The 27,319-nt window shown below is 43.6% G+C and overlaps 1 protein-coding gene across 1 annotated transcript in view; it reads right to left on the reverse strand.

The window, feature by feature from the left end:
- LOC104572215 (mastermind-like protein 3) overlaps positions 1–27,319 on the reverse strand; it is a 156,757-nt gene that overhangs the window by 122,834 nt on the left and 6,604 nt on the right. The window lies entirely within an intron of this gene.

Here is a 27,319-nt window from a genome sequence, read left to right on the forward strand (position 1 = left end):
TCTTAAGTGCTTTTTATCCGTTTTTTTTGGCTGGCTGCATTATTTGAGGCTCTGTATTAATAAACTGATCAGTTACTGGCTCCCTGTCTGCTAAACTGAGCCAAACTGCTCTCTCTTTTGTCTCCAAGCAAAAAATAAACTTTATGGAGAGTTAAGTCCCCTCCCTCCCCCTGCACTGAGTTGCAGCACAACGATGATTTGGAAACCTGCCATGCATCACCAGGAACAAAAATCCTAAGCTGTAACATGGGCTTGGGAACAGGGCCCCTGGAACAAGAAGCCACCGCTCAGATGAGTCCCCACAACTGCTGACTTGTTGTGCACACAGTGCCGTTCTTTTGCTTTAGCTCGAGTGGCCTCGTAGGCTTCCACAGTTTTATACTACTAGAAAACCCATGTTCTGCTACAAAAAGGGAGGCAGCCTTTTGTTTCTTGATTTACTAGCCTGGCTCTGCCAAACTCACAGTCCACACTTGTGAAGTACGCATTTTCTCTGCGTTTTTAGAAGAGGAGCAGCGCCCTGAGCCAGGCTCCAAGGCTGCTGGGTGAGGGGGGAGCTCCGCAGAGGGGCTCTCCGAGGGCAGTTTGGAGATCGGGGCAGGAGAAGGCTGCCGGCCGTCACCTGGAGGGAATTCACCGGCTGTCACCAACCCCGAGTGACAGAGCAAGGCAGCCTGCACAGGGGCCGAGGCCGGAGCGGGCCCCAGGTGACTCTGCCCGCATTCTTGTCCAGGCCAGGCTCAGCCTGCGTTAGCCCTGCCTTTAGCTACCAGCCCAGACAGCTCTCCGGCAGCTAAAACAACTTTACCAAGGAGGGCTCTGCTGGCCGTGAGGGCAGCAAAGTGCACCTTCATGGTAGCCTCTACCCAGTCTCGTGGAGCCTGGCTTAAAGCTGCTGCCTCTTTTCCACATCCCTTCCACACACACACACCAAAGGATCAAAGAGCCCCCAGGCTGCCCAGAGTACCCATCCTCTGGGCACTAGCAGGCAAGAGTTGCACTTTCCACATCTTTTTCCAGCATTCTCTCAGAATCAGCCTACTTTGTTGGCTTAGGATCCATCACCAAGATTCATCTTCGGAGGCTGCCAGACATAATAGCCCTGATACTGACCTCTTGCAAAGTCATATCTGCACATGAGACAGCAGGAACAATAGTGTGACCGAGTAGGTTATGAGGGCTATACTGGATACTCCCAAAGGAGGAGGCCGTGGCCTTGGATGGGTGGCACTAGTTATCTGAATGCGAAACTATAAAAAGCAATACAAACTCTGCTGAAACCCTGGACTGCTTTGAAGTAGCATGCACAATGCAGCCCGCTTCCTTTCTGCCTGCCCCACATCCCCAAATAGAAACACAATGAGCCAGACAGCCTGCAACACCTAGGTCTCAGATGAACTTTGGATGCAGCCTCCCGGGAGTCCAAAATAAGAAAAATGCTGGTAAAATGGCAACAAATAACTTTTTTCCCCTTTTTAAACTGGACAAAACACTGCTATCTTGGGACTGTCATTTACTGGTGCATTGAAGGCAGATCTCTCTCATGCACACAGAAACTTAAACAGTTGAGAAAGCAGTCAGTTTCCCTCTCACTGGTCACTTACTCTAATTAACAGCAACATACAATTGCTACAGCAGGCAGAAGTAACCTAATATTCGCATCCTGGCAATAAGCAATCAGCACTTGCCGATCTTGGAACATAACTGAAGTTTGGATGCTTGTTACGCATTTGGCTCTAGAGCAACTTCTGACATGGCCCCTCTTCCAGGATTTTTTTTTTTTAAATCAGTCTAATTTTGTGGGTCCTCAGCTTTTTATTTTGCTTGAAGTTCCCACTCCTCTCATTTTCTGCTCTTCTGCACCTACTGTGCATCGCCCCCTTCCCTTCTGTGCTGTACACCTCAGAGCTTATCTTCACGCGAGCTACGTGTTGTCTTTACCCATTGTAGCTGGCCAGAGTTGTGGGCTAAAGTGTGCCCGTGACAAACGCTGTGACAATTTAGCTGTTTGCTGCTCTTGACACTTCAACTGACTGGAATATTTTATGATATAGCTGACTAGCACTAGGCCACCCTAAGAGGTGTTAGCGACTCAAAAGGATGTCCTGACCCAAACTGCATTGAAGACAGTATCTCTCTTCCCAACACCATGCCAGTTCTTCAGAGACAGAGTTAGATAGGGGAGGAAGATGTTCAGGCTTACGGAGTATGCTGAGAGTAAGGAAGTTAAAACTGTCCCTCACTGTAAGAAAATTTACTACACGTGGTAAATTAAACCTTTCTCCATATCCAAGAGCTAACACATATTCATGTGTTATGAAATGAAAAGATTCTTGAACAACTTTGAATGCTATAAGCAGAGCAGCAGTACTCTGTACACTGAAGACTATTAAAAGAAAGCAAGAATGTAAAAAAACAAAAAAACAACAACAACAAAAAAAAACCCTGGGAAAGGCTAGATAATTCTTGTCCTGCAGTCTACTGCATCAGTGAAGTGATATGTGCAATAGAAACACATTCTGGAAGCTTCTTGTTTTTCTCTAAAACTATATATTCTAATTCAGCAAACATAATAGTCCCATTCTTCAAAAGCTACTATTTCAAGGGAGCTTCATGAAAAGTAGCTTCCCCCATCCCCAGCAAAAAGCAGTCTAAGAATTTTGAAATCACCCACGTATGATAGACCATTGTGCACCTACCATGTGAAAAGTACGATCTGGGCATATCTAGTGGCATTCTCTCATTTTATGTACGTTACACACATGCTGAAAAATGTGGCAGAACAGCTCCAGCACTGTTACTCTGTTTTAAAGTACTCTGCTCATTAGCTTTCAAACACAAGTGCCTGCAGTGAGACTTCTAGGAGTTCCCAGCAGAAGTGCACTTAGGCACTTAAACAGAAGTATTTGCCTGAAGAAGCATCCTCCACCTTTATAGGAGGGAGAGGCAACAAACTACAGCACATTCTTTCCTTTTGCCTTGATAAACTAGTTTGGGCTTCACTACATCCATCCCAAATTCACTGCAAAGACTTTTCTCACTGCATCTTGGATCACGCTCTTCTCCAGCTCCCCTTTCTCCAGCAGATCAATAGAATTACTTGCCTTCACATTCAAGGGTCTTCATAACCTCTCTCTTCCTCCTACCTCACATTCAGACACCTCTGATCTGCCCACAGCAGACACTGACCTCTCACTGCTTGTTACACTGTCAGACAAATCTCTTCGAGCACTTTGATGTGCTCTCCTTCATGCTTGTCACACTCTCCATAAACTCCCTCAGTTTTCCTTCAAATCCCCCCACTGTGGGGATGGCTCTAAAAGCCAAGCGGGTGCACCGAGACCATTGCTCTCATGCTGCTCGATACCCTCTCCCTGCCGCCTTGCTCTCTGCCTGCGGTCCTTCTCTCGTCTCTTCACACCCGAAGCACAGCAGCCGTATAAAGACACAACACCTAAGAGCCCTGGGCTTCAACTACACTCCTGCTGCTCTGGGTAATACAAGAAAGGTACAAGCAGCAGTAACAGAAAGAAAACAGCAAAAGGTTTTATAGCAGTATAATACTCATGGGAGTGTTAGAGTGGCCCCATGCTCAAGAGGGGCCAGCAGCACCAAACCTTCATCCCTGGAAGCGTTGCCTCCTCTAGCACTTGGGCAGTGGCCTCTTCTCCTTTCTTCTCCTGCTGCTGGAGGGAACAGCAGCACTCTGCTGCCCGAGTCCCCGTCCTATTCCCCAAGGGCAGGGATATTTTCTGCTTCAAGACATTTATTATTTCCTGCACTGTCTATAACATTTGAGCGCGCTTCTTAAACAGAAGAGCTGCTCTCCCTAGCAGCTGATAACCTAAAGGCATTTGGAGGATGCATCAGGATCTACTACAGCCCAAGCTTTAGCATGTGCTTCTGCAGAGAGCAGCAGCTCTCAGAGCCCCAGGAACTTGCTTCAGCCTGGGAACGCGCTGTGTAACCAGAGCACCTTCAATGCAGCCTTAGCTCTGCCAGCTAGATCACAGTCGGAATAAATCAAGCTAGCCTACATGACAAGGACAGCTTCTTGCCAGCTGGTGAGCACTTGCGGTGGTCCCTGGCACACGCTGACGGGCAGGAGCACGCGGACGCGAGCGCGCCCCGACCTGCACAGGCTCTGCGGCGGCGCTGCGCTCGAGCTGACAGCGTCGGCGCTGGCACCGCGGGCAGACAAAGGAGACAAAGGCTCTCGCAGGCAGCACTGGCTCCGCCAGGACCACGAGCAACCCTGCACAAACCAGGCTTCAGCCAGGGGTGCGCCGCAACCGGGAGCGATCCCTGGGACAGGCTCTGAACATCCAGCATCCGCAAAACTGAGCGCTCGCCAGCCTCGTCTTTCCTTACCGCTCAGCGCAAGACAGCGTGGATCTGGTTAGTGGAGATGGCTCTGGTGGCTTGTTTCCTATGTCAGTATGGCCCTAGCAGTGTATGTATTGCCTTATCTCTTTGTAAATAAGCTAAACTAGGCTGGGCTAAGTGTGGAGGAAAGTACACAAAGCACAAGTGGATTTAAGGCTCTTGGCACTAGGCACAGTCACTTGGCTGAAGTGTCACGTGTCTTAGCATCAAGGCTCACGCTGAGCACTTGGACATGGCAAGCACACGACGCACAGCACTGACTTTACCTCAGAAGTTGTATGTGCTCCAACACAGGAGTGTACTAAGCGATCTCAGAGGCTGAAAAAGCATATTAGGGAATTACATCTCTCTGACCCTCTCCCCATTGCCAACTTGAGTGTCCTGAATGGCCTCTGCACAGACTCACCTTTGAGCACCCTGCTCTGCTCTTACTTGCCTCCCTGTCTAGCAGGCAGGGCATTTCCAGGCAGGCAGATGGAAGGCTCCATCTCCGGCCCGAGCACCACACACACCGTGGCTATGCAGACAGGCTGACGCGCTGCTCCGTCCTCTCTGTTCACATAGCGCCAGCGCCAAAACTCCCTTCCCTCCACCCAGTTAGCCCAGCTATAACACCCCACTTCTGGTTGTACAGCGAGAGACAACCCCATGAGCCAAACTGAAACTGTGCAAGGGACTTTTTGCAAGTGCCATCGCTCCCCAACACGGGGTTTCATTACCTAAAGCCTGGGCAGCGAGCAGCGCCCTGGGGCGAGGGCTGCCGGGCACAGGACGGAAAGGCAAGAAGGCTTTAAACAGAGGGGGGAAAAACAAAACCCCGAGAGATCCAAATAAAGGATTCTTGGTTCGGAGGGAGGCAGGAAGCGCCGCGCGCACGCGGACACGGACGCTCCTCCGCGGCAGACAGGCATCCTGACGGCGGCTTTGTTGTGGCAGCAGGAAGCTCCCCCGCCCCATGCCGCAGCGCCGAGTCTCGGGCAGGCCCCGCTGGTGCCTCCTCTGCCTCCCTCCCAGGAACCGCCGGCTGGCGGCACGGGAGCGCGCGGCGCCGTGAGAAACACCTCCCAGGTGCAGCATCTGTCAGCTCACTAGACAAGTCCTTTTCAATTCAAAGACTGACAGGGAGCAAGACATTACCCTCCGTATTTCCTGGGAGTTAACATGTGATGTGCTGCCATACAGCTTGGCTTCTTTCCTAAGAATATAAAAGGATATGTATTATTCTAACTGCAACAACCATGGGGGCAGCACAGCTTGTTTGTACCAATATTAATGCTGAAGTGGTTCTGTATTAATTATTCAGGTCCAGTATTGAGTATTGTATCTGAAAACCCAAGGACAGAATAACAGTACCTGTATTTAGTTATTCTCATCCTGTAGTATGATTAAACTGTTTTTGAGAGCCGAGACTCATTTTTCAGACAAACCAGGATGTGGAAATACTGCTTACTTGTAAAGCAGCAGAAAGCGCTCCATTGGCAACCTAATAAAATACCTTTTAAGAGGCGTGTTTTTACACTGAGCGGTAGCTGCAGTCGGTATTCTGAAGCGAAAGGACGACACCAAGCCAGACAGATCTGTCATCCTGCGACGCGCTGCAGGCTTGATGGGGATCCATATCCGTGTGAAATATGTAATGTGCATTGTCCATTTCCCTCCTCCTCTCCGCAGGAGCACAGATGGTCAAACCTTACAGCTAACCCTGAGCAATGGATAATGAGGTAATAACTCTGCCCAGCCTACAGCCTCTGTGGTTACTTCCAAATTAACATCCAAACTGCATTATCAGATGCACAACGCCAGAAATGCGAGTCGAGTTCACCAGCCAGACCATCTTGTTAGTCAGGAAATGGTTATAGCAGCTACATTTCTGCACTTTTTTTTCTTTCATTCTTTAAAGTTGTGTACAGCTACTGTAAACATATATATCAAACCATATCTTCCTGCTTTGAGAGAAAGAATTTAAAAAAAAAAAAACACCAAAAACAACACCCCCCCAGACTTTTCCTGAATACTAATGCTAAAACTATTACAAATGCTAATTTGCTACCAGCAACCTATGATTAAAAAAACAATGAAGCACCTCGAGTACATGAATTAAGGCATCATCTTAAAACACGCTCTTTTCTTCCTAACCATGAAAATCCTCACATATACACATCTGGGGCTTTTTTGCTCTTGATGATCTTGAAAGTATAGTAAAGATGAAGTCTTTATAAAAGTTAATCTAAAGCACTTTCAATATGAATAAAAACTAAAGACATCACAGTACTTTTGAAGAGAATTAGAGATTAAGCCAAAATCTCTGTCAGTTTTTCCTCTACCAGTACCCGCACCCTGAAGGTGTTCTCAGGGATTAGGGGGAGGCCTAGCAAGTTACTCCAGTGCCACTACCCAACATTTAGCACTTGCTCAAGAACATCACTACTTCTTTACAGAGACTTTCAGTACCTGAAGTAATTACGGCAGCAGAGAGGATGCACTTTCATAACACTTCTCAAAGCAAGATCTCCAAGTTTTAGCAACACTAATTCGCCTGTACAGCCCTTGTTTCATTCCAGTTCTCCAGAACAGGGAGCCGAAGCTCAGAGGGCCCATTTCATTCTCAGTGTTGCACACACACTTCATCAATGGCAAAACTCAAAATAGAAGCCTCGGAGCTCAATTCCTTCTCATGTGCTCTAGCCATCAGCCAGTATTCCCTCAGCTTCACATTGAGCTTTTCTATTCTGGTCCTGTATTTGCGCATAATGTCTAGCCCACAGAGTGTCTTCCATCAATAGAGTGAAAGAGCAAGGCAAAACACTCTTGCAAAGATACTGGCCAAGATCGTAGAGGAGAAACACACTGCTCACCCTCAGCCAGGATCACACTGGAGGGCCTTCCTTTGGCACCCCTCCTTTCTCTTCTACCTACAACATTCAAACCCTTAGAATAGGGGCAAAAGTCTCTTGTTGGTCAAACATCTGTGGCCAAAATCAGCAGTTACCAGAAAGGGAAAGAATCTGGTCTCATCCAGGTTGGGAGCATCCGTTATACCCTTTCTTCCTGCTAGATCTTATTTTAATTTTGCAAAGTCATAGTTGGTAAGTATTAAATACACCCCTGCATCAACAGTATCACAGTATCAGGGTTTAAGTCCTTGTTTGATTCTAGCTAAACCCTCTGCAGGGGAAGGAGGGGAAAACTGTAAACAAACAGAAAAACCTCTTCCTGCTATCAATAAAAATAGTCGTATAGTCTAAAAAGTGATACAGCAAATCAAAGCATGTAACTCCAACTGCCGGAGCATGGAGAAGCTGAATAGTAAATCAGAAAGTGTCAAAACAAGAGTCAAGAATAATCTTTTTTCATTTGAAAATCATAGCACATCAGATTGATTATGTTTTTCAATTGATTTTTAAAAAAGTGCTCTTCTGCTTATATTATTGCAAATATGTGCTATTCTAAAGCTTATGATACAAAACACAGTGCTCCATCAAGAGCAAAGTTATAAGAATTCTTTCAAATGCTTTTCTAGGGGATTTAGTTTTTCATGCTCACCGTATCACAGAGCTTTCCCCCCCCCCGCTTTCTTGTAAACGATTCTCGTGCCTCCCTCCGCATTTGAGATAGCGAGACCTGCCTTGTGAGGACAGGACGGAGCAGATGACAGCGGGGCTTGCCCAGCACTGAGCTAGGTGTGTGAAACAGTCACCTTCTCTCTCACTGTGCGCCCAGGTGCTGACTAGCAGCCTAGCAAATTAAATCTAGGTTAATGTACACACCGGGAAGCAATGCTGAACTTTTTAACAAAAGGAGATTCTTGGGGGATGACACACAAGGACACATTGGGCAGTGCACCAGTGGCACACCTGAGCTAATATTTGGCATATCTCAATAAACAGGGGAAAGACGTGGACACTTCTGTCTCTCATGATAGGACAGAAAAGTATTTAAACTGTAGATGAGAGTAACCCACTAAGGCCAAAGTCACTCCCCAAAATCACCCATCTAAATTCCCACAAGCGAAGTATTGAAGGAAGCAAATACTTCACACTTGACCAGGGGCAGAAATTTATTTTTTGTACCAGTTGCACTCTCCTTATTCTTACAACTGCTTGCAATCTCTTTGCAAAGAGTTTGTCTCCATCCAAAATTAAGGTAGGCCAACAGCTATTACAAGGCAGCGATTCTTAGCAAAATTACACAGATATGCTACTTCCTGACATTAAAATTAGTCAGTTTCAGCAGCTGCAAAGGTGCTGAGGTGCTTTCAGCTAGCAAGAGAAAGGGATAAGAATCAGAATTTATTTGCAACTTCAGAGAATAGACTACAAACTCATTAAAAAGGGAATTGCTCTGAAAAAAAAAATACTTTGTAGCAATTCTAAAACATTTCCTATAAGATATATTGACTTTAAGATGCTCAAAATTTAAGTTCTGCTATCTCCCTAACATCTCTACCTCTGATTAACTTCCCAAGCAATTGCTTCCTGAGATACAGTACTGACTACACCAGATTTTCTACAGCCAGTACTGAAGTTCTAGGTCTGACCTAGCTGTCAGCTAAAAGGTATTTGTCTTTTCCCCCACCCCGCTTCTCTTCTATTTCAGCATAAGACTATCATCATCTTGACTTGGAGAAAAAGGCAAGAGGTAATTATGCAGACACGTACTTGTATATTTTTCCCCCTTCCTTGGAAACTGTTTTTGCTTATACGAGGGCATCAACATTCCAGAGAACCACCCGTGAGACAGGCAGCTTTCACAAAAAGCTGCTCTTGGAAGTGGCTAGCTCCTCCACCTGATCCTATAAACACTGCTGGCGATTCCCCCCCACCCCAGCCGATGCCGGCGACATATTTTCACTTAGCCCCGGTTTGATGTATAAGATCTGACAGGCAGGCAGTTATAGGCCACCTGCATCACTGTCGCCATGACAACAGTGAAAGACAATCCATGATCCCATGCCCTGGTCACACGTTTCAATACGGCTTATCTGTCCGGAGCCACTGAGTCTAATGGAAGAGAGTAATTATAATCTTCCACTCATTGTCAGAATTCCCACCGTATAATGCTCCTTCAAAATTATTTTATTCCTCTCACATGGCTGCTTCGCAAAAAAAAAAAAAAAAAAGAAAAAGAAAAGAAATCTTAATGTGGAAGCGAGGGGTGGAAGAGGAAAGGGAGGAAACTGATGCAAAAACGTAGCAGTGGGAGCACTGTCTCTTTGCAGTTTTATAGGACTAATCAGAAGCAGGGGAATGTACCAACCACTAAGAGGGATAAATGAGAATTTCTCTCCTATTCGTAGAGCTTCACTTAAGATCCGTCTGGCTTTGCACAGAAGAGCAGCGAAGGGAAGATACCAGCTGTCCTCTTTCCCCTCCCCTTCCTGCAAAACTTATTTCCATCAAAACCAAACGAGCCCCACAGAGCACCAGCAGCTCCGCTGAGCAGCGTGGCTCTTCAGAGGATGAAGTCACACCAAACGGGATAGGGAAACCTGTGAGTGGCAACTCCTTTCCATTTCACACTCGGAAAAGTTCCTGGCTCGTTCCCTACATCCCTGCTCTAGAAACCTGAAGCAGCTGTCTTCAGGAACACATCCTTTCAGATCACTGTCTCTAAGACATCACCACGTTCTTTCTAGCATGTTCTTCTGGAAGAAGGTGCCACGTATTATTCCTTTGGCCATGTCTATCGTTACGATTGGATGACCAAGAGCATCCCTCGGTACAGGGGCTCAGGGGAAACTGGGCTCAGTTTGCACCCTACTTGCCTGCCTCGCGTGGAGGGAGAAGATAACCACGTTAACGGCTGCAGCGCAATGACGCAGCCCAGCGGGACCCCTTTGAGCTATGGCACAGGGAGGACAGCAAAGGCCCCAGCCCTGATCCCACGGTGGGCAGGAACACAGTACCTCTGGCATGGGATTTATTCCTGCAGGGTCAGGTCATAACCATAATAAATGAGAGGTTTGCCTTGTGCTTGGAACTCCCCGCCCCAAATCCTCCTCCTCCTCCAAGCACCTTGGCACACATCAGTCAATATGCCAAAGCCCTAACTCACTGGGCACACAATTCCTCTTGCATTGGGCAAAGCCTAAAAGTTAGAAACAGACCAAAAGATACAGTCATTTATTAAAACGTTTAATGCAACGGTCTAGTTGCAAACCACACTAGTTTAAAAAAAAAAAAAAAAAAAAAAAAAAAAGTCAGATGACTGTGCCCATTTTAGAGGTGTATTTTTAGCAGGACACTTTAGGCCATAGTGACGGCACTGGGCACCAAGTGCTTCATTCACAGCAGCACTGTGTGCTTGCCACACACGGCTGACCCACAGTAACTGCCTGCACGCTGGGGCCCAGGGCCCGGGCTCTCCGCTCGCCAGCCGCAAGGGAAGGGGGCTTGTTTGGCCTGCACTTAGGAGGGCACAAACAGGGCCAAGGGCTCTCCGCCCTAGCGTGTTCAGACACAAGCTTGAGCTATGTGTACTGCTTCCAGCATTCACAGCAAAGCTACTCTGAAGAGAAGTGATGCTGTGGCTTAACAGCTCTCTCAAACATACGAGCTAAAAACAGTGTTTATACCTAATGAATGCCATAGTCTCTCTACACGTCTGCCAAGCTGCTTCCACCTCCCAAAGCATGACATGACCTTACTGCCTGCACACATTATACCACTATCCACCACAGAAACGCAGTCATCCCGGTGGCTGAGCACAAGAGATGGCCGATCCTTCAATGTCGTCTACTTAAAACATAAAGATGCTTTTGAAGGAGTAGCACATGCAGACGGGTACAAAGCTCAACCTACGCAAGAGACCCCATACAAGACGTGTTGTGGCATCTTTACAAGCCACCAAAGAGTCACTTGCACCTCTTAAGAGAGGAGAGCAGATGTTTCCGCTGGCGTAAATCGGGCACCTCAGCACCCGCTGCGATGCTGTCTGGGGCTGCCATCAGCCGAGTGCCCCCTACCCCTTCCTTCTGGCACTGGTTCAGCACTATCTCAAAGGGAAGGGTGCCACCTACAGCACTACGAACAACTCTTCCTGTAGCACCATGGCTTTCCTTGGACATGTCCCAAGGAGGAATTAATCAGGCCCAGCTACCTTAGCTGGAAACTCCTCAGTTCTTCCATGACAAAGAGGTATACTATGTCTTCAGCTGATTTTTTTTTAAAAACTTTACAATTAAAGGCCCAGCCTCTCCAACAGATTTGCTGCCTTTACTTCCTTTGTGTCTGACTGCTGCAGATTGAATTATTTTCCCCTACTAATGTATCTGCATGTCAGGAGCACTATCAATTACACTGCATTAGCTTAAATATATATAAAGTGGTTATCTTAGATATGGCACCAAGCTAGAATTTCTTCAACTGAGATTTGGTCCCTGTCCCTTAGACTTGTGCAGTCCCTTCCTTCCTTACTTTTTTCATCCCTTTTCCAAGAGGGAGATCGATTTGAACAACATGTTTCACTCTTGTGTGAGCTGCAAACCTGTGTCATTTTGCTTTCCTGTGTGTGCACAGTCTGACCTCTGCGAAAGTATTAAAAGAGGGACACAGCTTCCTGTTTTTCATCTTACTAAACCACTAATAATTCATACAGGAGATGCATAACCAATACGTAGAGCCTGAAAAACCAATTCTCTCTCCTACAGGAGCATTCCAACTCTATCCGTCAATACTAATCTGCAATAAATATCCCTGTGCAGAATACAAAACACACACACACACATTCTCTGAAAGGAAGAGAACAACATTGAATTTAGCCTCACAGAACCCTCTTGCCTTGGTTGCTGAAACCATTGGCAAATTTACAGGCATCCATAAGCACTGTAGAAACAAAACGAATAACCCAGGGTACTAGAAGTACAGTACAGTTCAGCTGCTAAATGCGAAGATGAGGTTCTTCCCCCTGCCATTTTTTATAATTATTAATTCAAGCACTATTCAATCATTTCAAATTTGCAAGCTTTGGTCACAATGCTAAAGAATCTACTGTCAGAAAATGGGGGGGGGGAGAAAAATCACAATTAATGCCCCCCCTTTTTTTTTTTTTTTTTTAAAGCAAAGGATAAGACATTTAGGACTAAAATGTGTGAGTGCTGTCCCTGCTTGGGGTGACTTTACGAATAACCCCCATAAGCCAAGGGTCACAACAGCACGTTCCACTGAAGCTTGATGTGACCGGAACGCTCCCTATCTGGCAAAGCCCGGGCGCTGTGCAGTAAAATTCGCTGCAGATGCCCCAGGCAGCTGCTCGTCCCACCTGGAGGCTTGCACTGATAAGCAGGCTAGGAAACAGTGGGATGGATCCAGACAGCATCTGTGCCAGCACTGCGTGCAAGAAACCTGGGCTGAGGGGCTGCACTGGGACGCGGCCAGGGAAAGGTCACAGCTCTAACTTTGTATGGATTCATCCGTCTTGGAGCTCCATGCATGTGCCAGGAGGAGGAGCAGGCAGGGAGCCCCTTCCCCAACTTTCCTGACATACCCAGCTCCTCCATGGCCGCTGTGGCTCCCGCTGCCCCAGCCTCACTCCCCTGCTACGGCTGCAATTGCCACAGGATCCAATTCCACAAGGATCTAATTCCGCACGGAGCACAGCATGGGGGAGGGGAGGAGCCAGCCAGCAGGATGGATTGCTTTTCCTGGGATCTGCTGCACGTGCAGCATTGTTGGAGGTTTTACACTACAGCTTACTGGCAAGGTGCCCACTGGAAAGGACCAGCTGGAGAAGCAAGTCTGGAGGCCCAAGAGCAGAAATGCAACAGGAAAAAAACATATGAGGGCAGAAAAACAAATGCCTCCTATCAGGACTCTGCTGTTCCCGCTCCTGTCATGCTGCTCCAAGGTATTTGGGCTGTTAATGCTCCTACTCCTCTTGCTAAGAGCCATCAAAGATTTTAAACCTCTGAGGAAACCACCAGGGCCAAAGAGCCTCCAGCCTTCACCAGGGCAAAATCCTACTGCTGCAAGCAAGCAGGGGAGCACACTGGCAAGAAAATCTAATATCAGGAATCATCCATCTAGAGGGAATTAAATATAAAGACTGTGCTGGAAGCCGAAATGCGATGATCACAGTAGGGAAGAGAAAAGAAAAACGTGAATCACATTCAGAAGCGAGGGACAAGAAGCACCCGAAGCAGTGACCAGAAAGCGAGCCCCCGCGCGTCACGCACCTCAGCGTCTGTCGCGCACATCCACGCGGGCACACGCGTCTCCAGCGGGCACCTCACGGCGCCAGGGCCGCACGCCGGCGTCGCGGGGCTCCAGCGGCCTGCCAGGGAGGCGCCTAGTGCCCTCGTGGCCACCGAGGTGCTTCCAGAAGAGCACACTGCACGCAGGTGTACCCCTGTATTTAATGCTTGCATATCATGACTGCTCCTGTCCTAATGAGCCAGCACGTTTACAAACAGCTAGTCAGAAGTTCAACGGGACGTTCATGTTTGACTGGACGTGTCAGCTAGGCAGGCTTCATCATCACCGCACGTGTTAATAAGCACCTCACTGCACCCTTGCTCGCTGCAGGGAGACATGCGCCTGCGCTTGAGCTCCTATCCTGCAGGCACCAGCTCTACGGCGGCTGGGACAGATCCCACCGTGGCTTTCCCAGGCCACTTCAGCACAGCCTGAACCTTTCATAGCACCAGTGTCCTCCTGAAATTAAGAAATTTAGCTACTTTGCTAAGAATTGCTGCAATACAACTTCTTCTGTGATATGACTGATAACAAGGATTCACAGGTGTGAGATACCTCTGTGCTTCTTACTTTGCAAATGTTTTAAGGGGAAGGATGGACTTGCTAATAACAAGAGAAAAAAATGTATTCATTAAACCACTGTTTTAAAATCCAGTATTTGTACACAGTCTGCTGAGCCCCTGACCCATGTAACTTTAAATCATGTTCAACCTTTCCAGAGAAATAAACAAAAGAAATCCCCTAGCAGATCTTCACCTTACAAAAATGCAAGGCACAGCATTCCTTTCCCTGTGCTGCTTCATTCCTTTCCCAGTGCTGCCTCCCTCTCTCCCTTCAGCAGACATCAAACTAATCCTAGAAAACACATGCAGGAGGGAACAATTAATACAGACAGTTTCAGGTCTAAGAGACAGGGATTGACAGTTGAAAACAGAAACTCCTTCACAATCTCAAAGTCTCAGCGATGACCAGTTCTGCACGTCAACAAGTCAGCATGAGTGGAAAGAAAGCCACAAGTCTCGACCAACTGCTGCTTCTGAGGTCTAACCAAAGGGAAACACCTACGGGGTGAACCTGGGCGTCGCTGCTAATGAGTAACAAGGAGTATTGAATTACAGGCTGCCACACACGCCTCCCCCGAGAGAGCCCGGCTGTTACCTTACGTAAGGGGAATGCTTATGCAACAAGCTACGGGCTATGAAGAAACCAAAGTCTTCGCTGTCAATCAGCAGTATTCCACACTCGCCTGGAAGCGCATGCTGTGTTATTCCACCTTCACCTAAAAGTACATGTTGCAGTTTTATTCTTACTTATCAGGATCTTAGCTTTACAAATTATGTCTCACTAAGTTTTGACAAATATGTCTGTATGTTTAATTTTCTCTCTACTCTGGCTTAAGGAACAGTTAGACACTATTAACATAGGAGCCATTACCTTCCTCTTCTCTTCCCCTTTTCATAATGGATGTTTCGGTGATTTTCATATTTCTCATTAACATTGACTACATTAAACCAAATCCTGCCTAGAGGTGTGAGAGTACAGCATCTAATCTCTGTCTGGAACGCAAGTTAGCGGCCCATACAACCTGTTCCAGATCTCTGCAGGATCAGGTCCTTTGACCAGATTAACTGCTACTGATCAAAGTGAGTCTCAGATATTTATCAAGCAACCCTACCTTTAACTGAAGTCTCAAGCTGGGGGGGGGGGGTGGAGGGGGGTGGAATCTAGCAAATTTGGCAATAATCTGGCAAAAAGGAGGAAGAGCTTTATCCAGTATTCTGTTCCACAGCTACAGCAATTACATAAAAATAATCAAGACTAGATAATTAAAATAGATAATGCATCTATTTTAAATCACATGTGTGGATATATATATTTACTTCAGTGTAACAGAGAAGAGTATCTGGTCCAAACTGCATAGAAAGGAAGGATATTTGAGCCAGCTGTGACTACAAGTCTGATTCAGCCCATTGGAAGGCTGCAAACATCCTATACGTGGTCCAAAGCAAAAATAAATTTTGCCGGTATTTCTTAATAACTGTGATGAGTGGCAGACGATTCCTACTCTCATGCTACTCCGTTAGACGAATATTTTTATTTCTACAAAACAACCAGTAATGACTCACTTTTCTCGACTTCATTTCATGCATAAGATTTGTGCCAAGTGAGTCTACAAAGACACAGCCTAGATGCATCTGTCTACACTCTAATGCACAAGCAACGGAGAGAAGGAGACCAAGTCACATAAATGCTTCTACATTAATCTGCTGCATTTCATCATTTTCCCATTTTCCCACAGCCCAATTTTAGAAATACTATTTTTAGTCTATCAGAGTTTGATTTTTTTTACTATGGTCAGAAAGGAAAGGTTGGTTGCAGCTGAGACTTGCTAATTTTTCCCTGATCACAGCATCTGGGGAAAAAAAATTATATATATATATATATATATAAGTATGCACATGTACAGCTTACTGTTCTATTTAACTCTAAAGAGCAAAATAGAAAAATGTTGCCTTTTACATAAATGTCTACAAATTAAATATGATCATTGTACTCCAGCAACCTCCAGCTAAGCGCTTTCCAATGTGGCCCATAATGTTGCATTTAGCAAACCACACTTAAACTATGCTGAAGATACAAAGGTTGGTTGTGTCTCCTGAAAGCAGTGTTTACTGGAGATCTCTACAGAGTGCTGAGTTGGCAAAGTAGTGATTACATTTTCATAAGTTAGAGACAGACTTACATTAGCATTTTTGGCAAAACTACATGTCGCACAATACATCATTACTTAATCCTTAAACTGCTCATTTCAGCTAGATCACTGGACCCTGGACGTTTCTGGGTTTCTTGCTTTTGTCAGTGTGCAGTGGGCACTGCAATGAGACAAGTTTTTCATCAAAACCACAACAAAATGTGCTTCGTACTCACTGATCAGTTTTGCATTCCCAGCGTACAAGGTACATCCCAAACACGGCCACAGACCCCTTGTACAAAGAACCATTAAAACAGGTTAAAACCTCTTCATTTCCTTTTGGCTTTCTACTCCATCAGGAACTATACAATCAGAAAAGTAAAACAGCTGCCAGACATCCTGTCTTTCTTTTAATCCCCAAATATACCTACTTCCTCAAGGAATTTTACTATCAAACACTCTCATATTCCCTTATCCATGTCTTGCTAAAGATAAAGGGCTATCAGAATTAGATCTCCAGCAAATCCACAAGAGACTTGAAGCTCACTGGTGATGGAAACAAGGCTTAGTCAGTACTGATAGAATATATACATACATATAATAATCATTAAATAGGTGTCATTATGATTGGACTAAACAAGATGATGAACTCCCACAAAACAGGCTCATTGAAACTGGAGGGTTGCTATAACTTGGATCCTTAAATTCATCTTGCCATTAATACTTTAAGTTCTCTTGATTACATTCTATTTTATGTCCTCCTGAGGAAAAAAAAAAAAAAAGAGAGAGAGAGAGAAAACTAGTCATTTAACAGTCTAGGCACTGAAACTAAGATTCTGAAGACAGTATCAGCATTATGCAACCTTCAAATCCATCTGCTAATGAACTCTACATTAAACATTATGGAATGAAATCTGGCACATTATTCTAGAATGTGAACACAAACACTTTCTTTGTCTCAACGCCTGTGTGCTAGGTATTCACCAGGAAAAAAAGGGCACTCAGGAGAAACCCCCACCAGAACAATTTTGCATTTCTAACTAAAACAGAACACCATCAGTTAACAAATCAGATTTCAATTTATGTGTTTTACTCAAACAATATGTCTTTCTTCCTTGTTTTTAACACTTGAAATGACGAATGATACTGAAGAGACGGTAGGCAAGCAAGAAAACTTCTCACTACAGTACCTCAGGAAACCCAGTTACCTTGGGTAAATAAAATAAATCAATTGAGGCGGGTTAGCAGGGCAGTGCCCTCGTTAGCTGTGTTTGCCCTAGCGCCCACCCCGCACACTTCCACCACCTGGCACCCAAGGCAGGACAAAGCCTGGCTCATCTGCAGCGAAATGCAGCTTTCAAAAAGGAAATGCGACAGCGAGGGCTAGATCTATGGGTCCTTAATTAGGAAAAGTTCTCAGTGAATTTTAATAAAAAAAAAATTAGGTGAACTGAAAAGGCCAAAACTTACAAAATAATCAACTGTCCACAAACAATTTTCATCATAATAAAAAATATTTACTGGCCAGGAACAGCCGTGGAAATACACAGTTGTGCTGCATTACCATCTAAATTACTTTGTTAGAACTCCTCAGCCCTTTCCTCTATTTCTGATGTAAGATTCATGTTAAAAAGAAACAGAAGATGCTCCAGCTGATGAGCACAGCAAAGGAAGCCCAGACAGACAGCAGACCGCATAAACAAATCAGAATAGGAGAATGGAAATATTGTAGCACTAAATGGCAGAGGTTGTAAAGCCCCATCCTATTCCCACTTAGTTTGAGGGCAGAATGGCTGATATAAATCAAAGTTATTTAAATTGCTGGTTTTAATCAGGATTTAAATCATCAGGCAGGAAATCCCAATCTAAACAGATCATTTTTTTCTGCATCTATATTTTTGTACTTATTTTTTCTAGGAAAAGGTCCATACTTACTAGCTGGTAACTATTTAAAAAAAATAATGCAAGAGACAAGCTGAGTTGTAAAGCTACATTCCATCGACACTTTCTCGTACGTAGAAGGACTACAAATATACATACAGTTCTACAAATATACGTACAGTTCTACAAATGATATATTCCTCGAAAAAACAAACAAACAAAAAAACACTTTGCTGTTCAGGAATGCTACAAAGCTACACTTAGATACAAAGCGAAATTTATCAAGACACAGTGAAATACTATTTTATTTTTTCATTAATTAAAAAAATACCAGTGTACCCATTGGTTAAGAAGAAATGTCCATCAAACCAGGGTTTCTTTGTATTTAAAGCAAAACTGGAGAAGTTGCAGTGTGTACAAGTGAACAAATTACTGCTGCTCAGCACATTCAAAATTTTAGAACGAGTAGATGCATTACCTTTAACCCCATTTCTGTTCATAAGTGGCAAACAGAAACCTTCTCCTGCTCTCTCAATCTGTTTTCAGTCCTAGATGAACTAATCATTAAATTGAACTGAGTAAACTGCAGGTGATAACACACCAGCAACTGCACAGAAAGTTTCTATTATCCTATCTCGAATTTTAGAATGCTCTTCCAGATTTTTTTTTTTCCTAACAAGGCTAATCCTTACTGGTCTGACTTCCTTTAAAACGTTCCTATACACATGATGCACATGAGCTTTTAATAGCTCAATTATTTTAAACAAGCAATAGAAAGCCTAAGCATAAGCTGTCACTCATGCACATCTCCATCAAGTTCTATTTTGCTTTTTTAAAAAATAAAATTTAAAGTTTATTCATTGCACATGCTAATCTAAGTTTCTAAAAACTAAGATCTAAAAACAAATGCTTCAGCTTACTGACTCTTATCCATCCTCATCTGCAGGAGAATCAAAAAAGCCAGACTAGGGTCCAAGCAAAGAAATGGAAATCAATCCTTTACTAATATCCCTTAGGAGCCTTAGGACAAAACATTTTAAGTCCCAAGATTTTGTTTCAAAGTTTCTGGTCTTACTGTTCTCCTGTCTTCAAAGTAGGAGGGTTACATGACAACTGGGCAGAAATTGCACAAGTTGCTGCTCTTGCTGTGCCTTCACAGTGGTGGGGCCTATGGTGCCGAGGATGCAAGAGAAACAAAACACTCCAGACACCTCTGCGGTGGGCAACAGATTCATTCAACTTGAGTCTCCCTGTATCATTCTCCAGCTCAAACACACACACACACACACACACACAAAAAAAAAAAAAAAAAAAAAAAAAAAAAGAGATCATTCACATCTGAAGGAGAAAGGCATCAGGATTTTTCTTTATCAGGTCCAATTTATTTTGCTAAGTACCGCAGCAGCTCTTCAAAAGAGGACAGCGTAATTGCTACTATTATCAGCATATTCAGACTAGTGCTTCTTTCCTGCATCTTAGATAGCGAATGCTCCACTCCTCCTCTCTGCTTTCGGGACAAAAGCCAAATGAACACGGACATAGTACCCTGTGGTCGGTAATATACACATGTGCTCAAAGTCTGAAGTGTCCAGTGAGTCTGCAAACCTTAGTCACAAGTTTGCCAAAATAGACAAAACAAAACCAAATATTCTGTATTATTGTGCTGTCTGGTGTAAAGCGGTTGTTCAATCTCTGAAGACTGCATTACATGTCTCCTTCCGATAGTTTTAAAGAAATCATCTCCAAAAACTAAGGTAAATAAAACCAGCACAAGCAAGGTGGAACGCGAAGTGGAAAGGCATGGTGTACAGTATCTTTGTGAAACATCTGCTGCTCTGCCAGAAAAGTTCACTGAGCAGTTGCATATTAGGCCAAGAAGAAACTACTGGTAATCTGACCATTACTTTCATTTAACAAACCACATTAACACATGGAACAGATTTAATTCGGTGGTCACCAGCAGCATATATTATTTTAGGAAAGAAATAAAAAAAAATTACAAGTGTTAAACGATTTCTAATGGGGACTTGAGGTTAAGAAAAGCTCGGCAGAAACGCACAAGAACAAGGAGAGCCGCAGGGAAATCGCTGCTCTCTTCACATGGAACGGGGAGCCGCGGGAGGGCCCGGCCCCGGCGCGGGCGAAGGGAAGCGGATGCGCCCAGCAGCCCCGGCCTGGCGGCGCTCACAGCCCTGCGCGTTCCCTCACAGGCCGCCCTCGAGCTGGAGGGCGGCCAGAGCGGCCTCTAAACTATTTCCTACTTTCCTCAGCCTTTAGAGAAGTTTGTTAGTCTTTATCTTCCCTGACTGCATTTCTAGCAGCAGATAAAGACTAAAATACTAAATGAATACCCAAGCTATGGAGCAGCAAGAGTTAATATAAAACCTTGCCTCAAATTAAAATGACTTCCTTTTACATAAAGCCCACCTCTTGCTTGTGGTCTGCTGGCCAGCACATCAAGCAATGACCAACACGGCAAGCGCATCACTTCCCACCTCCCAAGCCTCCTGCAGCCTCCCGTGGCCCGGACAGCAGCTATTTTTACATCCAGGATGGCGTGTGAGTTCAAGGCTTACTAACAAGGTTTTCCCCTGCACATAGCAGCAATCTCAGATAATTTTTTTTTAAAAAGAGAATAGGCTCCAAAAATCACCCAAACATAGCATTTTCTACTTTGCAACAGGAGAACGGAGTAACTTATTTCCCTGAACTTTTATAACAGCAATAATATTTTAGGAATAGCTTTTAAATTCAATATTTTTGTTGTTGTTAAAACCTACTTTAAAAAAAACGTATTCCTCTCTTATTAGTTCTCCAGGGAAAGAAAGAGGGAAAAAAAAAAAAAAAAAAGAGAGAGAGAGAGAAAAAAAAAAAAGAGCCTGAAGTCACACAAACGAAAGGGATCACTCTAGAGCTCAGCACACCCAGGCCAGCAAAGCCCACATGAACTGGACTCCCTGCGTCACGTTTCTTCAGCTTGTTCAGCAAACTTCAGCATTCAGATGGGTTTGACAGGACAGGTTCATATCCATGTAGAACAACAAGCCAATAAAACACATTTCTCTCTCTCCCTTTTTGAGGAAACTACCTGCTCCAATAGCACAAAGGAGGTGGGTCGAAACTCACCAAAAAGAAGAGGCTCCTCAGTATCTCCTTGAGCCCTTCAGCCAACCGTTCTCATAAAGTAACTTCCCTGGACTTGCCTCCAAGTGAAAAAGGAACTGAATTATGTGATGAACTACAAACTTTGTGGAAACTATTCCAAAGTTAGCCAAGGGAAAAAAAAAAAAATCCCCTCAGATGCTCTGGTTCAGGTATATCAACCATGATAGGATAAATTCACTTTACAGAAGACAATGTTTTCTCCTCTATTAACAGTCAAGATTCAGTGCTTTTCCAGCAAGATGTCCTCGCCTAGTGGATTTTTTTGTTGTCTTAGAAATCTCAGAATATAGGTCAGAACATACTCCTAACATCACACCAAATTAAAGTAATTCACCTACCACCACTGAAGAGATGACCATTCTTCCATTCCCACACATTCTGCACAATGACAGATGACTAGATTACAATTCCCCATTCACAAGAGGGCCACTCTACCTCACCGAAGCACAAATCATAGAGAATAAAACAAGATTTAAGGTATTTTAAAATACAATCTACTTTTCTGAAGCTTCACCTCCTCTGCATGTTTCTGTTTCCATTAAGATCGAGCTGAAAAAGACACTAAACTCTGTTACAGATTGAGGATTGTGAGGTTTTGTTTCCTACTCATCTTAGAGAAACTGAATTAACTTAGTTGTGCCAGAATGAAAGGCCTTTGCAGAAAACCTATTTTTGGAGGAAATGAAAACTTTTTCCAATCACACAATTTTCTTGAAGTGTCAAGGGCCCTCTAATTTCTCAAATTTTCACCCTACAAATGGAAATTAAAAGCACAGTCCCAGTTGTCAAAACATGCATTTACCAAAAATAAACCCATTCGTCACTGCAAGGTTCTCTCCATATGAATTACACTGCCCCCATGAGCCTTTTGGACCCAAGGCTGTCGAGCCATAAAGAGCAGCCGAACATTTATTCCCTGATACTTAAAATACGAATGCAGCATCCCAAGCTACCAAGAACAACAATATCAGAGTAATATGACATTATTATAAAGCACTTGTGAAAGGTTCTTCTTAATAAAACCTGAACCATTATCTGCCCTGAATAAAACCCATCAAATAGTAACCGTACATAAATATATACATACACACAAATATGAAAATATGTGAAAAATATATAAAACATAGAAACATCGAGTTCTACTGCAAAAATTCAGGAACACAGAATTTGTGTGTTTGCATGTCATAAATGATATCACCCAAACAAATAACATTAAAAAACAAGCATGGAGAGCTCTGAAGATTTGGGTGTTTTCCCCGTGTAAGGACAGACACAAGCCTCTGCCGCTGAGGCAGACAGGTCTCCCAGTCTGCAGTCATAAATCCTTCATCCCCATCAGTCAGGGCCTAGCTGACACACTACAACAAACATCTGCATCTAATCTTCCCTAAACTTGCAATAATATCTTGTGTCAGACCCGAGAGATTCAACATATATATCAGTCATTTTTATTAGCTTAAAATTTGTGGATCCTTAACTTGCAGAGAGGAGAGGGGGATTCCCAGCAAAGATGCAGATACTTTGAGAATTTCTCAGACAATTTATTTTTATTAACTACTATCCATTCATGGAGTATTTCACTATCCCAGAAGTATGCAGACCGTATGTTAGAAATGACAGCTCTGCATTTCTAAGCTAAAGGTAAGAACTACATATATAGAGCACTGAAACACAGAGCCAGGAAGCTTGGACATTTGACAAGGAAAGAAAAAGTAATGACACTAAGTAACCTTTATAAATATTTCAAAATTAGGTAATGAACCTGTTTTTTTGCAGTTTTTCAACTGTACCTCTCAGTAAGAAACTTCCAAAAATATCTTTAAAGAGTTGTTTTAAATATTATCAACAACACTATCACCACTTTTGTAGTCTTCTCCATGCAGAGCACCCAATAGGTACTGCTTACTCTGTTTATTTTCTTTTGTCTTCTGTGTCTTGGAGATGAGCCACACCAAGTTAAATCTTTAATATCATCATTATACAAACAATTTGGTCACCATATAGCAAAGAATAAGAGATTGATTCGTATTGATATTTACAGACCAATGAAAGGAATAGGAACAAAATATATGAATGGAACTGTCGATAGCAATTGAGGAAAATCAGCACACTACTACTAAACATTACAAAAATATGAGAACCTCCACATGGAACTTCAGGTGCAGGAGAGACAAAAAGGTCTTGTGTGTTCTGGATCATCCTACATCCCAGACACGAAACTCAGTATTCACTGTTTCTGTGCTCCTGCAAATTTGGCATGCACAGCAATTACAGGATCCACAGCTCATCAGAAGCACTCCCCGGGTTTACCTCACGGCCAAACTAAAGCTTCTTGCAGCCAAAGCAAAACAAATTTGCATGAACTAAATATATAGACTTCTTAGACAGGTAGCACATTGAGCTGGAAACACATAGCGAGGTACACATGTGCCCCTGCCACCCGTCCAGATGAAAGAAGATAGTCACATAACATAAGGTCCCCAACTGAGCTTTCAGAGTTACGGCTGTTCTGCTAACTAAGGAGCACGGTTAAGAGTAGGCACCTAAATTAACCACCCCAGGGGTCTGAAGTGTTAACCACCTGCTCCACACACTTGGCATAGACTGGGTTGCCCAGCCAAGGGATGAACATGATTGTAGCCATTACTTATTGCATTGCCAAATCCATAACAATCTTTCTCAAAGTCTTGCTTGTACTTTGGCCCCAGGGACAGACCCTCATTCCTTCCCTTTAAAAAATAAGATACCGTCACCCAAGGGAAGGGAAATCTCTCATAGCTGCTCGGTGATATAAGGTCTGTGGTGCTCTCCTCAGCATTTCTCTCTAGATCCATCAGAAAACAGGAATACAGCCAGGCATGAAGCCATTGTAAAGCACATAAAGTACTTCCCACTTGCTTAACTGACTTGAGAAATACAGAATCTGCAATATGTATCACCTGTTACCTCTCCTCACAATCAAGTTGGTAAATTTGTATATATTAGCAGTGAACGTATGCAGGGAGGGGAAATAGTATTGCAATGCAGCAAGGCAACAGCTAACTCATGAAGAAAAAAAAATGTATTGTTCAACAACTTTCAATGTATGTAAACAAGATAGTAATAGTATGTAAACAGACACACATGTAGTTGTTCCTCATGTAAGAGGACACTTGGGCAGTGGCTTTACATGAATTGATGCAGTTTGTGGGTAACTTCCACAGAGTATGCAACAGGAAACTTAAGAAAAACAAGCTTGTTTAGCAAATTTAAGCTTGCTAACAACAATTCTGCCATCTAAATTCAATACCTGCACCACTAGAAACGTTCAAAATTCCTTAAGTCAAGAAAAAAAGAAATCCTCGTCACCTGATTTAACAACAGTGCACAATAAATAAATAAACAGATGTATAACATCCTGTAGGGTTTTTATGGACTTAAGATCCAGAAAAGCAAGCTCCTCCCCTAAAAGCAAAAATAACAACACCAAACCCAACCCCAAAACAACTCGTTTGCCAGGCATTCGCAGACGAGAGGTATGGCTTTACTAAGCCCAGCAGCAAGCTCTGGCCACTCAAGCTATAACTACGTGCAAAAGTCTTTACCTCGGACTCATCAGCTCACTCCAACATTACTTTATGCCTAATAGGTAAGTCAAGGTATTGCAAAAGGTATTGCCGCTCCTGAATGCTTGGACCTTTCATTAGCATTTTACCTAGCTTATTAGTACGTGAATTAAGAGTGGTATTCACATCTGAGCGACCTGAAATTCATTTCCCATAGAGTATAAATAAGCTAAATCATTTTTTGTTTGTTTTATCAGAGAGAAACAAATTTTATCCATTTTACACAAGAACATCAGGAAATAAAAAATAAAAATTCATCTACTTTTATCTTCAAAGGAAAGACAGGAATGGCCTACCTGGCACAAGTCCACACTATGGCCAGCAAAAGGCTTCTCTGGAGCACGCTCTCCCTGAGATGAGCTGCTCTCCTCACACACTGTTACACAGGGGCTCCTTCACAACTGTTAAATGGCCTCAGCCACCCCCATAGGGTGCTGCCCTTCGGAGAGACCAGGAAAAGCCCTACAACAAGGCAATAAAGCCTGTCAGCTGCGTGCTAGGGGAGCACAGCTGTTCCACGTAGCAACCTACGCAAAGGGGAGACGAGCGCACACCTTCCTGCAACCAGCTCTAAACGCACAAAGAGCCTCGCAAGAAAGAAGGGAGAAAGAAAAACATTTGCTGCTCCTGGGGAATCACATTCTCAAAAAATTTACTGTTCTGGAATAAAAATAAATAAATAACCAAGATAACTTGTGTCTCATGTTCAAATATCCAAAGCGGCTTTAAAAAAGGATAGTCTACACCAGCTTCTTAGAATCTGTCTCTGGCAGTACCTAGATGCCCACGCGCTTCCCCCACTGCTGGGGAGAGGAAGCGGAGGGTGAAGCTTTCAGCGACACCCGTCCAAATCTGTTTTGCTTTGCTTTTCCACTTTCGCCTTTGTCCGTTATCACCATCCACTGCAGGCATTTCCCACAACAAAAACACCACTGACAGGAAAAATAACAGTAAAATCCTGGTATAAATATAAAAGTATGTTTTTTTTTCAATTATGTGGTAGAAGGAAAATAAGTGAGTCTTTTGTTTTACATTAAGTGTAATATGTACTAAAACATACCAGAACAAAATGGAGCATTAGATCAGAGGCAACCCCTCAGCCCTCCCAATGCTGCACTCCAGGTAAGCACATTCAAACCTCCAGCAGGCAACTCTGCCAGGGTGGAAACATGGAAAGCCAGCTGAATCTTCAAAACTGCGGTCACCCAGACTTTAAGTAAACTAGTTAACACAAATTATTTCTCTATTCAAAAAGGGAAAGAAAAAAAAAAAAAAAAAAAGGACTGCCTTGCTAGCAGCATGCTATCTATACACATCTACTGAAATGCAAAGCCTGCAAGCGCAGTCCACAAGTGGATATGGATAATTTTGCACCATTACCTCAAACCCTATCACAGATTTCATGCCACAACTCCTCAGCCAATTTGGTGCTCAAATAATGTGGTCCTCATTTAGCTGCACAAGTCTACAGTCAGAAGCACGAGTCTGCAGTCTTCAGAGCTATATTACCTGCTTCAATGAAAACTAAAAATCTATGTTATGAATACAGATACTGCTTGCCAAAAAAGATCAATAAAAATGGGTTATTTAATGTTTGTAACAGTTTTTCCTGTGCTGCCTCAATTATGCACTAGAATTCAACCCAGAGAAATCGGAACAACAGCCACCCGCTTCGGACAGAAAAAATGAACTACAACAAAAATCACAGCTGAACTCTAACATTTTAGCAGTCCAAAGACAACTACATTCGCCAGCTAAGGCAGCTAGGTTTTAAAGGCCTTTTCTTAAATACTAGCGAGTCTGAAAACACAATATTCTGCATATACAGAAGTGCTGGAAAATGCTAAAATTCCTCTTCTGCCTAAGTGCTGGTCTATCTTCCTTAATTATAAGAAAATACCTTACATGATTAAAAAAGCCTAATACCTCCCATGCCTCCTCCAGCATCTCCTCTGCCACAACTAACTCCCTTCCTCCCTTAGATTAAACACAGGGAGAAATTGCCGAAATACCACAATGGATTACAGATATGAACAAAAGAAAAGAGACAGATATGAACAATAGAAAAAAGAAGGCCAAAATCTAGAAAACAGATGTTTATCAGTAGTTCCTTAACTTACTGGACTAGTACATCCCTTTCCACCCTCAAAATTAATCACTGATCACCATCCATCCTTACTAATCCTTGCATCATAAATCCTTTTTCTGTGCTTTTAACACATGGTTTAAAAATTGCTATATATACATATATTGGTTTATATAAATATATACATATAGACATATTGGTTCCTTGCTCTGATAATGCTCTGGGTCAGAGTAACGTAAGGGGCCAACTCTCTGCTATTTATCTCAGTGCACAACAACCAAAGACTTACTGAACAGGCCTGGGATCTTCTCAA

This window comes from Tinamus guttatus, unplaced genomic scaffold, assembly GCF_059628265.1.
Source record: "Tinamus guttatus ecotype Peru unplaced genomic scaffold, ASM5962826v1 Tinamus_guttatus_pri_ptg000247l, whole genome shotgun sequence".
NCBI classification, from domain to species: domain Eukaryota; kingdom Metazoa; phylum Chordata; class Aves; order Tinamiformes; family Tinamidae; genus Tinamus; species Tinamus guttatus.